Source organism: Chinchilla lanigera, unplaced genomic scaffold, assembly GCF_000276665.1.
Source record: "Chinchilla lanigera isolate Chin_1 unplaced genomic scaffold, ChiLan1.0 scaffold00011, whole genome shotgun sequence".
NCBI lineage: Eukaryota > Metazoa > Chordata > Mammalia > Rodentia > Chinchillidae > Chinchilla > Chinchilla lanigera.
The window spans coordinates 31455433-31469351 of record NW_004955412.1 but is presented as its reverse complement, the minus strand read 5'-3'; the positions used below and the strand labels follow the sequence as shown (position 1 = coordinate 31469351).

The window sequence follows — 13919 nt, the reverse complement described above, 5'->3', positions numbered from 1 at the left end:
AGATTAAACAAATATTGACTAGTGTGAGACCACAGGGCCTTTTGGGAGCTCCCAACACCTGGGTTTCTTATCTCCTGTAAGGGAGGAACAGACAGTCCAGATGTCTAACTATTAGAGTCACAGAGCTCCAGAAATATTTAAATAGTTATCTAATACAGATCTCTTCTGTAAAAACCAGAGCCATGAAGGGCAAACCTGAGACCCTGAAGTATATTGTATAGGAACTTCCTGTTGAGCCTGTAGTCTTTTCCTTCTGCCCAGACCCTCTGGGCTTTCAGAGATGACTCACACTTCTCTGGCAAGAGCAATACTTCAAGGTTGGAAGATGCTGCAGGTTCCTTTCTCCATAAGGCAACAGGTGCCTTATCAGAAGCTGACCTCATTGTCTGTCCTGATTGCCAGGCCAATAACTAAAGCATAAGCCAATAAATCCTGGCATAGTCCAGCTGGATACATGCATGCTGTGTCTGATAAGGGAGAACAGAAACTGTACACTGAAAGAATTATAAGAAATATCCTTCATGTACCAGTAGGAGCCAGGGGAGTTCTCCCGGAATTGCATGTTGAAGGCATTTGATCAGGATGGCCAGAATATTAATGAGGTCAGCAAATAGTAATTGTTCACTTTCTCTGATTAATGGATTAACACCCTGAGAAGGAGCCCATGTTGTGGGGCCAACAGCTTGGAACGGCACTTAAGAAAATGGTCTCACTTGCACTGACAGGCGGTAGAGGAAGGCATGAAGAGGCTGAGGAAAATGCTTGTGCTGGAGTAGATGCAGGTGAGGCCATAAGCTAGAGCTGCCAGAGGATTATGCTCCATAGAAACACCTGCTCTTCATTTAGGACACTAATTGCTAAGCAGATTGCTGAGGACCAAGTTTACTAGATTTAGCAAATGAAAATACAGGTTCCTAGTTAAATCTGAATTGCAGGTGAACAGCAAGTAAAAGTCATTCCAATAAAAAATGCAATCCCTTTCTGAATTCCCAGACCCATATGAATCCACTAGAGACATTACTAACTCCTAGGAGGAAACACATTGTCCACAGCAAACACTTGCTGTGTAATTCCCCATAGGGTCCAGCAAGTGGTCCTCTCATGTAGCTGTAGACCAAGAAAAGGGAAATAACTAGAATTTTCCAAGATAATTGAACACACAGTATAAGTTGATAGCCATATCTGTGTTGCCATTAGTGTTGAGATCCAGGACAGGTTCCTAGGTTGTTGGGACATAAACAAAAAATTGGACGAGGCACACAATGGCTGCCGGAAAAGTTTATTAAGGTGATAGTACACTCAGGGTGAGCAGGCTCATGCCTGAGAAAGGAAAATGGCACAGGTGCTTAAGGACATAAAGGAGGTTTAAATGTTGCACAGGTTCTGGGGCATCTCACACTGGGATCTTCCAGAGCATAACTGACAATGTGATTGACAGGGTTCTGAGTCACATCAGCTGTTCTACTGCACATATCCTTTCCCATAATTCATGCTATTATAATTGGATGTATGAGATGCAAACCATATGTCTGAGTCTTCACTGAGCACCAGGAAAGGAAAGGCTACTGCAGGTCATACTGGCAAGTTTGGTACACATGTGTCCTGGTTTGTAATGTTGGAATTTTCTAAGGCAGGCTTGGAGGTCTTTGCTTTTCTTATCTTTGCCTTTGTGTAGTAAGCCTTAGAACAAGGGTCAGGGGGTTGGCCCTGGGGTTTTGCTCAGGTTCAGGTGAATGGAGGAGAGCAACCCTGTAGTCCCAGTTGTACCATCTATGTTATCTGGTGACCCAAAACATGGTAATCACCTCTCCTCAACCTCCCCCATTAGAAATAAGGTCTCTGGAGCCAGGAAATAAATGTAGTGTTGGCTACAGTAGAGCACACATTGGGCCCACGGGACACATAGACATGCACAATCCCCAGCATATAATTGGAATTGCTATTCTTGACTCTTGGATTAACTCCTACAGTGGCCATCTGGGTTACAGGGTAAGAGCTCAGAGAATTGTAGAAAAGGTCAATTGGTGACTTCTAAATTGGTTACCCCAAAGTAAGTGTTACCCTTTCTCCAAGCCGAAGGATCTGTTTCTCAGGGCAGATGGCAAGATAAGTGTTACCACTAATAACCAAAAAGTTTCTAGGTCTGTAGTTTCTATAATGTCTCTGGCTAATTCACTAACACAGTCCCTGCAGAAACCAATGAGCCCTGGAGAATGACTGAATACTATTCTATCACTGGCCTAAAAAAGTAGGAAACCTGATAGCGCTTGCTGTGTCCAAAGAGATCTTATTGCTTTTCCAGATCTGTTGGTGTTCTGAACAAAGACCTCAGGGTATGTGATCAGTGATTTTTGCAAGTACGTTCTTTTTCATTCTGGTTTAAAACAGAGAATCAGAAACAGTTTGCATTTATGTGGGACAGAAAATAATATGCCTTTACAGATCTGCCATGCGGCTATGTTAACTCTCCCTCTGTCACAGCACATTTCAGTGAGTCCCAACTGCCTAGAGAGCTCATAAATGTCGTAGGAATCTCTTATGTCAGCAACCTGACACTGGTTGGGAAGGACAAGTATGATGCTTCAGGAAGACACATGCACTCCACAGGTGGGTTATGAACACTGTAAAGATTCAAGGAGCAGGGATTTGATTAAGTTTTTAGGGATCCAATTGTTACTGGCTTTTGGATCCCAAAGAGATTCTTTTCATGTTCTTGGTGTTCTGAACAAAGAATCAGATGAGACACATGAGAAAGGTAGGGAGGATTTACATGTGTTGAAGATAGAGAAGAAATAAACTGTTCAGAGTGAGAGTAGGCAGATGAAGAGATTCACAGCAGTCAAGAAGAATAATGACAGAACTCTTTTGTATATGGGATTCCTAGATTGCCTCCCCCATGCAAACAAGGCATTTGGGGCAGTTGTCCTATCAGAAACTCACTGGACCTGGGGTCAGATGTAAGCTTACATATCAAAGCCTTGAGGGCATGAGGAAGCCACATGAGCAGGTGACCCAGACTCAAGCCACTAAGTCTAGTAACTGGGTACAGCTGCAATACCCTTCTCATTTGCCTTTGGATTCTTTGTTGTAAGGAAGCCGGGGCACATGGAGAGGCTGCGTGGAGACACTACAGCTGACAGCCTGAGCTAAACACCAGTGCAGACATGTGAGTGCATCTTCAGGTGGGTCTAGCCAAGGATTCGTCTTCTGGATGAATCCCAGATAGCTGGAATGAGAGAAAAGACATTCTGCTATGCCTTGTCCAAATTCCTGACCCACAGAAACTGATTAATTTGCAATCTATCATTTTGAGCTATATGAATATTGTTTAGTATGTAACAAATACATGACTAATGAAGTTTTATCCTAAGGAAATAATCTAAGATCAAACAAAACCTTGGAAACTACCTAAGTTTCTCATCAAAACTATGAATTTTTTCTTCAGTTTCGGTGCTTGGGAAGACCACCTGGACCCCACTGAGAAGAGCCATTGAAAAAGATAGAAAGCAGTTCAGAAGAAAGGAAAAGAGCTAATTAATTGAGAAAATACTTCCTCTTGATACTGAGGTACTGGATGGACTATAACAGTGTACCGATCTACAGTGGACTTGCAGAAATTATTGACTGAGTTAGCAGAGAGTTCCTTACCCACCTGACCTTAGTTGTAAAGCAGGTGTTGTGGGACCACATAGAAGAAATCAAGTCCTGTTTAAAGGAAGTGCAGAAGAAGGGTCTGTTACAAGATAAAATTCCTAAAGTAAATGGAAAACAAGAAAAATTCTCACAGAATGCAGAGAAAAAGTTCAAAAAATTTAAGATGAGGAAAGAAGAAAAAGAGGGAGATAGAGAGGGCCTGTCCAGGAGGTACAATCTGTGTGATAAGGACTACCTTAAACAGAGGACAAAGCAAATGAAGTTCAAACAATAATTAGTTAAACTTTCCAGAGTTGAAGAACAAAGTAGATCTGCAAATGAAGAAGGCTCACAGGGTACCTTTAAAATTTAACGAGAAGAAAGTATACCTAGGCATATCCTTGTGATGTTTAAGTTTCAAGGATAAAGAAAAAAGTTTGCAAGTATCCAAAGAGAAAAAGCAAGTTGTCTATAAAAGCAGCAAAAATCAGACTGATCACAGATTTTTCTCTTACAATTCTAAATACTAGAAGACAATGGAACAACATTTACAGAGGTTAATGGGAAAATAATTTTGAATCAAGAATTATATACCCTGCCAAGTTAATATTTGTATATGAAGGCAACTGGAAGATATTCTCAGATACCAAGGGGTTAAGAAAATAAACTTATCAACAACCTTCTCTGAGGGGTTAGGGATTTAGCTCAGCGGCAAAAGCGCCTGCCTGGCATGCGCAAGGTCGTGAGTTCGGTTCCCGGTACCGGAGATAAACAAAAAACAAACAAACAAAAAAAAAAACAACAACCTTCTCTCAAAATTTTGCTGAATGATTTAAATAGAGGCAGGTAGTTGTATGGAAGATTTGATGGTTAGAATTAGTTAAGAACATGATGTTGAAAAATCGTTACATATAGGCTAGCAAACCTAAATGCAGACTAGATTTGTAAGCTGGACCTAAAATTTTGTTTATGTAGTTTTCAGCTGTCATAATGCATACCAAATGTTCAATGTAAATAAATACAGCTTTATTTTTTACCATATGATGTAAAAATGGATATTGTTGTGCCAAATGTGTGTTAGATAGAAGTGCTTTGTCACCAAGGGCAGGACAAGTACTGAAGACAGTCTAAATGTTCATCTGACAAAATTGGAAAATGGTACAGTTCAAATTCCTTTAAAAAACTAATAAACTTGTAATTTTAATACTAATAAAGTAAGGAGAAAATTTCCAAATCACTGGTTGGAGATGGGTGGTTATGTCTGAAATACTGATAATGAAAACCAATAATTGTTCCATCAGATGGCAATTCATACAAGTCAATTTATCACTAAGTTGTGGACAAAAATAGATTACATACGTTCCAGGTTTCTATAATAGAAAACAAGTGAAAATCCAATAAAAAGTAGCAAAGAAAAATACCAAGGAAGAGTTAAAATTTGCATTAGAAGTATTGACAGAAATAGAGGTGAGTTATACTCATAAATTGGTTAAATTTCCAATTAGTAAACTCTAAGTTGAGTTAAAAAATCAGTCTCTGACTTAGATAGCCACATTTGTATAAAACAAAGGTAAAAGGGGTTTAAAAGTAACAAAAACTCTCTAGGTCATTAGAAGTGGAGAGTAACATTTTTATTAGGCAGAAATAAGGATGCCACAAGAAATTTCACCTTTAAGAGATTACGTGGCACTCATGTGCAAGATTTTCAATCAATATCTTGATATGAATGGCAGTTTTACTATTATACGGTGCTATAGGTACATAATAGGTACATAAATATAGGTACATAAATTTTACCTATAGGTACATAAATTTTAAAATAGGTACATAAATTTTAAAATACATTCAAAATTAATGATTTCTTGTACTTAAAAGTCATTGGACAGTTCTTCAGTTAAAGAGAATACATGTAGCAAAAAAAAAAAAAAAAAAAACATGAATTTTGAAGCTGGTGTGGTGACACACACCCATAATCCCAGTAGTTGGGAGGCTGATGCTGAGGCAGGGGAGTCATCACAAATTTGAGGCCAGCCTGGGCTACATAAGTAGTAAGTTCAAGTCCAGACTGAACTACATAGTGAGACCCTGTCTCACAAAAATTAAAAAGCTAATTTTGATAACCTGTATGATGCAGTCAGCAATATTTTTGATAGTAGTTCATGATGGGAAGATTACCATTTTCCCATCTTTGAAAAAATAGGAATATAGTGACTTTTTAAAAAGCCAGCCAGATGTGGTAGCACACATCTGTAATCCCAACACTCAGAAGGCCGAGGCAGGAGAATCATTGTGAGTTCATGACCAGCCTGAACTGCGTAGTGAAACCCTGTCTCAAAAAAAAGAAAGCCAACTGTGTAAAAGAGTACTTATTTCTGTATGTCCTCACTAACCCAACTCTTTCCCTGTTTGCCAGTTAAATTGGAACTTAATTTTTAATGCATATTTGTCATTGTTGTGAGGTTAAAGATTTCTTCAAATATATACAAGCTTTATTTCTTTTGTGATTTGACTACAATTTTCCCATTTATATTATAATGTTGTTTTTCTGTCCAATACACATATTTTTCTATGTTCAAGATATCATTCCTTTGTATGTATGTCGTAAATTTTTCCCAGTTTTGTCATGTGTTTTCTTCATTTTGTTTCTAGTGTTGTTCTTGCCTTCTAATTAAACCCAAATGTTGGGATCACATAGGGTCTGCTATGCTTTTGGAGCTACAGAGGAAGTAGACCCCGATTCTTTCAGGCTGTGATGGAGACGGCCGTCACACCCAGGATCACCAAGTGACAAAGTTTGTAAGCCAGCAGGTTTTGGGACTAGTAAGATAAACAAAGCTTAAAACTTCATCTTCACTCTGGGACAGCACAAAACCATCAGCATACTAACCTGTACAGTGGGCTTGCGAAGTGCTAGGAGCTCAGAAGACAATAATGATAGTAGGACCATTTGAGGTTGAAGCAAGCTTGGGAAGGAGCTAAAGGGTAACCAGAGCAGTGAGAGGTGTACAGTCTCCAGCTTGGTGAAACAGGAAGATATTACAAATAGGGAGTCATTGAGAAGGCACGACAAGCCTGGACTAACCCGGAGAAACCAAAGAGAACAGGATATGGAAAGAAAGAACAGAGCTATTCCACTCATTTTGTTCTTGCTGCCTGTCTTTCCTTATGTTTCTGCCCAATTTCCTTACAGGAAAAGTGATCAGAGCCTGTATCTCTGGCCCACGCAGTCTGCACCCTGGAAGCAGTCAGCCCTTAAGTCCTGTGCCTTGGGAAGATGTCCAAACAGCCCAGGGTCCCTGAGGGAAGAGGCCCTGCCTCCCTGTGGCTCTGGGCAAGATTTCTGACAGCCTTCACTCTGCACTCCCTCCCTTGCCTTCCACCCAGGTTCAGTCATTGAGTTCTCTGGCATCAGTGCCTCTTAAATATTTGCAGAATGCTCTCCCACGCCCCTCAGTTGGTGCTGAGGTCAGGCCAGCAAGTTCTGCTCATTTAGGGTTTTCTCATAAATCATTCTGTCCCTCCCCTTTAATGCTTCGGTGGCTTTTCCCTCCCGTGCCTACGGAGCCTCCTCAGAGCTCAGCGCTCCTGCTGGTCTCCAGGGAAGAACCTATTCCCACCACTGGCCTCTGAGAAAGTCAGGCTGCACAGACTTCCCACGGAGAGCTGACCCCACTCCTCTATGCCAAATCAGGGAGCCAGGTAAGCTCACGGGTGCCCTGATGCCACACTCATGCTTCCAGAGAGGTCCTCAGATCCAGGGAACAGAGCGGGCCTTTTCATTAGGCATGGGTGGGAGGCAGCGCCTTGGGTTACATTCCTGGCTCAGCTTGCAGTTTGCACAAATCACTGGCTCTTCTGCTGGGAAGTGACTCTCCTAACCACATAGGGCCCAGCCCTGAGCTTCCTATAATAAAGCCTAGATGGGTGTCCATCCCTAGTGTCCAAGCACAAGACAACATGACAAGAGAACAAACTTCCAGGGTGAACTCAGGGTGGCTGTTCACACCATATTTATCCCTATCATCTTTATCATGAGGATTACATTCCCTTGAGGCTGAAAATCCTTTCTTCCAGAATTCCACATAGGAAACAACTATGAGACAACAGCAAGAATCAAATATTCTACCATGTCCAAAACATTGGTCACATTCAGAGCTAACCCTAATAATAACTTCTATTTAGTGCATGTCTACTCTCTGCCAGGTCTTGCTAAATCCTACTAAAATTATGCAAAGGGGATATCTTCACTTTGTTACAAATGAAGGACAGAGCCCAGGGAAATCCAGAAATTTACCCAAAGTTACACACTAGTAAATGGTTAAGCGAGGCTTCCAGAGCTTTGCTCCCCCAAACCACCCTGAACTCAGGGGGTACAGAAGGCAATCAGAGAATATCTACAACAGTTAAGCATTTTGGAAGATAAATGAGAAGGTATTTGGCCAAGGTCTTAGGATCTAGTTTGTGGACTTCCTTGCACCTTGTTTTCATGTGGTATTTCTGTAATCCCCAGCTCCACAAGTTTTGTACCCACTGGCTCTGCTTCTGTAGATTCAACCAACCACAGACTGAAAGCAATCAGGGGAGGAAAACTGCATCTATACTGAACATCAGCAAACTGTTTCCTGTTCTTATTACCTAAACAATACCATATAACAACTATTGACATAGTACTCATATTAGTTTCTATAAATTATCTAGAGATCATTTAAAGTATAGAGGAAGGGATATGTAGGTTCTATGCAACACTACTCCATTTTACATAAGGCACTTGAGCATGTGCTGATGTCAGTATGTCAGGGGGTCCTGCACCCAATCTCCCTTAGATACTGAAGCACAACTATATTAGGCAACAGAAATACAAATAAGTTAAATAATTATGAAACCTTCTATATGCCCAGAATCATTGTGTTCACCCTAGATTCACGACAGAATACTGCTCAGGGTAGCTGTAGCCCATCTATTGGTTGGTTCATGTAGTTTAACCTATTTGCCATATTTACTCAAAAGTCCAGTCAGACTAAACGTGTGGGATAAAAATAGATGCTAAGTCCCAGTGGTCAAGGAAAGAGGATGCATCATAATTGTTAAAGGTGTGCAGAGATCAGGGTGAGGCAGAAATCAGAGGAGGATGGAACCCAGTCAGGAAGCACCGCTTCTGCACTGCCAAAGCCCTCAGTCTTTGAGAGCTGTAGAGTTGGGTCTCCCTCCGACAGAAGGAATCCTCTGTGCCTATTTATACTGCTGGTTGATACAGGGGCCTTCCCCTCTCCTGGGGGCAGCAGCTTGAGCCTCAAGCTCCCCTTGACTGACCCCAGGGCCAAGGCTCTTCACCCCTTCAGACCCCTGACTGTGAATGCACAAAAGAAGCCCTTTGTTGCTGTTACACTGGGACCTTTTATTCTCCCTAAGGCCAGAGCGTCTGTGTGCACAGGGCCCGCCTTCTCTCTTCCTAAAACACTTTGATCCTCCTCCCATTTCAAATCTTGCTGGCTTTTCAACACCCTCCCAGACAATCGAGTTCTTTTCTTCTCAATAATCAAGCTGTTCTCCTTATTTCATTTCAGTTCTCTCCAGTAGCTCTGGCCATGTAGTGTTCCAGGAGACAGGTCTCAAGTAATAGCAGAAACATTGTATGCAGTTGTTTGCTGGTGAGAGTATGGATGTTCTTCTATAAAGATCAGAAAACATTTGGGAAATGAAACAGTAAGAAAAGTACAAGGGAAAATGACAGCAAAAGCCAGGGGAAAATTATAAAGAAGTTTCTATGAAATCGTACGATGCAGTTTCTTCCATGGGCAACTGACCAATTATGAATTTCTCATACCAAGGCAGGAAATTAGGGCATGGCCACCCGGCTGGGCAAGTGAGTGTGACCTGCCTATCACAGAGATCCAGGACATGTACACCCAACAAAGGACGCTATCTTCAATTTGTATGGTGAGAAACCAAGCAGGTTTTTGATTAGGATGGCCTAGATTCGATGTCAACCTGGGGAGTGGGAGACCCAAAAGTCTGGGGCCATCAACCTCAAGGTCACTGTGCTTTCCTTCACAGGGGCCCATTCACACTCTGTAGAGCTTACTTCATTTCTTACCTTTACCTGACCTGCGCTCACTCCACAGATCATATTTATTTTCCTTTTACTTTCATAAATATAAAACTTCGCTACCTTTTTCACTTGTCTTGACCAATTGTTTGTTCAGGACAGAAAGAACCTAGAAAGCACATCCACAAGGAGATGCCAAAACCTGATAAAATATTATCTATGACTCTCCCATGCTCTTATTCTCTCATAATCAATGGTTGAGTCTCTCTAACTAATCTTTTCCTCTCTGTTTTCTCTTTCTCTGCCGTAGTTTATATTAATTCATAGCTGGTCCAGGACTAGGCCTCTTTAGCTGATATCTTAGGGTCTCCTTTCAATCCTTTCCATCCATCCTACGTACTATCAGCAGTTCCAGCCTTATGTAGTCCTACTGTGAGATGTGTCACTTCTCACTTAAAAACTGGGCAGAGCTGGCCAGGCACAGTGTTGCACATCTGTATCTCAGCTATCAGGAGGCTGAGGCGCCACCCCCACACCTCATAAATGAACCTCACTCAATTACAATGCACCTCTGTCCCTTGAGGGCCCACACTCTATTTCTTGGAGTATGTACTTTTAAATTTCTGCTAATAAATCCTTTTATGCCTTTACTGATACATCCTGAAAATTCTTTTTCTATGCTGGGAGTCAGGAAACCTGCTACTTTATTCTAGGGATAGGGAAGGTCCAGGTTCCTTCTCTCAGTGGACACCTCCTCACACCCTCTCTGGTGACATTTCCAATGTTTAATGCACAAACATCTTGCATCCCATACAAGGTCTTCTTTGATCTTTCTGTCTCACTGCCATCACTTCCCAGAGATTGGCAGTGTAGGGTGGAACATGCATGTACTGGATGACGGGTCATGGGCTGGGATTCTGATCCTGTCTACCACTCCTAGCCATCACTTTGGATAAAACCACTTAAACTTTTGAGACCTAATATCCCAATAGTAAAATAAGGAAAGCACGATTCATGAGCTCTGCAGTCACTCCCAGTTATAACATTGTGAGTCTGTTGTCTCTCCCAATTCTAACATTTTGAGATTCCAGGAATACAACACTTGTGTATGCCATACTGCCACTGACTGACAAAAAACCCTCGTACTTTCCTAACTTTGTTCCTGTGAACATGTCTTTTCCTTACTTGGAATAGTCTTTCTCTCCTCCCATCCAAGTCAAGCTTCTCTGGTCCGGCAAAAATGAGATCTCTGCTTTTATCCCGACTTCCATCATACATGTGGTGTCTGTCCACACATGCCTCAAATATGAGTGCTCTGTGTGTGTTGCCGCCTGGTCTAACTATGTGGTCAGCTTTGTGCTGTAAGTTAGGTTGTCTTATATTGTCTATGTCCTTGAATATAGTAGGCAACCCATAAACAAATGTACCATTTCTGATGGGAAGAGCATTGGACCAGCAATCAGGAAATCCAAACTCTACTTCACCAACTAAGAATTAAGAACTCTACCAGTTTGCATCTTAGTTTTCTCATCTGTAAAATGTATTTCGAACCAAGATATTAGCCCCTTCCCATCTGAAGTTCCTCCCACAACTGCAGTCTTCTGATAAAGGATATCTGAGCCTTCTTGGTGTCTGTTTTACGTCTTTCCAAAGCTTTTGGTCTGGTTCTTGGACTAAGCAATAAAATGTTAGAGCTTTTAAATAAGGTACATCAATCTCTTCCCAGCCTGGGCTACCTCTGAGATCAATTGGAATTCAACTATAATAAATGCTACAATATGGATTTCTAGACTGTTTCAACTGGCTGAGTTATACCTCTAAAACAGATTCTGTTTACCCAAGAAAAATGGGCCCTTTGGCATGAAAGAGAGCTCACAGTGTTCCTTTTCCTGGAAGAGGTCTGCTGCCACCACAACTCTGTTGCCAGCTTCATAATGACAAGGGTGTGATAAAGTTCCAGAATATTCCCATTGGCAGATGTGTAAGTGACGGAGTAGAGATATTAGGCTCTTACAACAGAAAGTAACACTTGGTTCCTAATGGTGTTTCCAGAACATAATTTTTTCTATACTTATTGTTTCAGTTACAGCTGGAAAGATGTTGGAGAGCTTTAAAGAACGCATCACAATGACACATTTCACCTGCTGGTAGGACTGTCAAAGTATGTAATTACCAAAGAATTAGTAAGCTTATCCTTCTTCTCTGACTTGGTACCACATATTCGCACATACACACATACACACACACACACACACACACACACCCTTCCTCAGCACACCCCATTAGTGCCTTTATTATATCATTTTAGGCAAAACACAGCACTGTGTCAAGATTTTATAGACAATAAAATATGCTGTGCAGGAAAAGGAATGGAATGGAATAAGAATTTCTATGCTAAATGCCTAGTTCTGTTCTCAGTCACCCACTCCTACCCTTCCCCTCTCTAGGCAATAATAATAGCTGTTATTATTGCCAGGGATGAAACTCAGTGGCACAGCATCTGCCCGGCAAGAATGAGGTCGTGAGTTCAATTCCCAGTACCAAAAATAAAAATAATAGCTATCATTTATTGAGTGCTTAAAAGCTGGTAGGCACTGGGCTGATAGTCTTAATACAGTAGTATCTCAGTTAACACCAATGGGAAATGGGCATTGTTATCATTGTCTTCTAGAGATGGAATTGAGGTTTAGAGAGAGCTGGGGCCCCAGAATCCAAGAATAAGTATCAAAGTCAGGAATAAAACTCAGATAGCTGTAGGTCCAGAACCCTTAGTCATAAGCACTTTGAAACAGCCATCTCCATATCTTTCTGGCCTTACAGGGTTCCCAGTCCATTTCATTTTGTTTGTTTGTTTGTCTTGTTTTGTTTTCTCATTTCATTTGTTTGGATAAGTGCAGATGGCTGGGATCGCCCCAAGGGTGTTCTAAATAGTTTCTCAACAGTTATTCCTCTGAACTTAGAAAGAAATATAGCCAAGATTTCTCAAGGCTACTTAGAAACATGAATCTGTGATTCCTTTCTTGTTTTTGCAGAAAGGATTATATCCCTACAGTGATACCTATGTATTCCCACTTCCCTGCCTCATCCTCATAATGAAAACAAAACAGAACTCTAAGTATCTGGGTGGGATGAGAAACTGGCCTCATACCAGCAGATTTAAATACCTCCTGTCTGCTCAGCATCCTGTGAAGTGATAAGGGAAGGTGTGGCTGAGAGGGGAGGTGAATCATCTTACCAAATGCCCTTTTGTTTGTAGGATGAATGTGGGCATTAATGCTGAGCACCTTCCTCTTCCAGAAAACAATGAATCTCCACTGATTCTCTGACACCCTTTCAGGCATCTCCTTTTGGCTGTCAGAACCAGGCCCATAACTGAGATCCAAGCTGTTGTCCCTGGCTCCTGAATTGGCACCCATGCCAGCCCAGAGGATGGATCTGGTCCCACAGCCTGTGGCTATCTACAGTGCTCCGAGCTCACCCCTTGATGAAGAAATCAGAAAATCAGAAGGATTTCATAACTTAGGCAGCATATCCTGGTCCAAACCAGACAGCACCAGCTCTCTGATGTCCCCAGGTTCCCATATGAACCCCCAACCTGAACAAGATGGCCCCAAATCAATTATTAAAGCCCCAGAAAATGTTTTCATGTAGACCTCCCACAACGTGGGCCCTAAAGACTTTGATCAGAGTCAGCAGTGCTAGCAGCCAAGTGATACTTCTATTCCTCCTCGGCCATGCTCTTGGGAGTAGAGCTCTTGAGGAATCTCAAAGGTTCAACAGGACTGTGATTAGTGAAGCAGGACTTGGGCACATCTGGGTACCTCTTTTGACATGCTGTCATCAGCAAGCCATTACCACCCTACCTAGTACCCAGGACCATGCGATGTGGGAAAATGTGGTCTAAATGCCTAAATGCAAAACTGATTCAAAAACATAGGCCTCTGAATGTGAGAATGTTTTAGGAATACCTTCCTCAATCTATTTCTACCATATTTTCCTTTTTTATGTATGTACAAGAGTGAGCTATGATTAAGAAAAAACTAAGTAAGTGTAAAAAACATTTTTAAAGAATAAAATAAAAATTCTAATAGAAAAAAGTACCTTAATTCATAGTTATTATAGTCTAAATGTTTGTGTCTCCCAAAATTCATACGTTGAAACCTAATCCCCAGGTTGGAAACCTGTGGGAGATAACCCGGTCATGAGGCTCGAGCTCCATCCATGAACAGGATTAAAACTC

The 13919-nt window shown here is 41.5% G+C and overlaps 1 long non-coding RNA gene across 1 annotated transcript; it reads left to right on the top strand.

Annotated features, from left to right (window-relative positions):
- Nucleotides 1–7190: 7190 nt before the first annotated feature.
- LOC106147871 lies at nt 7191–13714 on the top strand. The gene is made up of 3 exons (XR_001232876.1): nt 7191–7332; nt 11763–11840; nt 13017–13714. It is a non-coding gene; the product is annotated as an uncharacterized LOC106147871 (long non-coding RNA).
- The last annotated feature ends 205 nt before the right edge of the window (nt 13715–13919 follow it).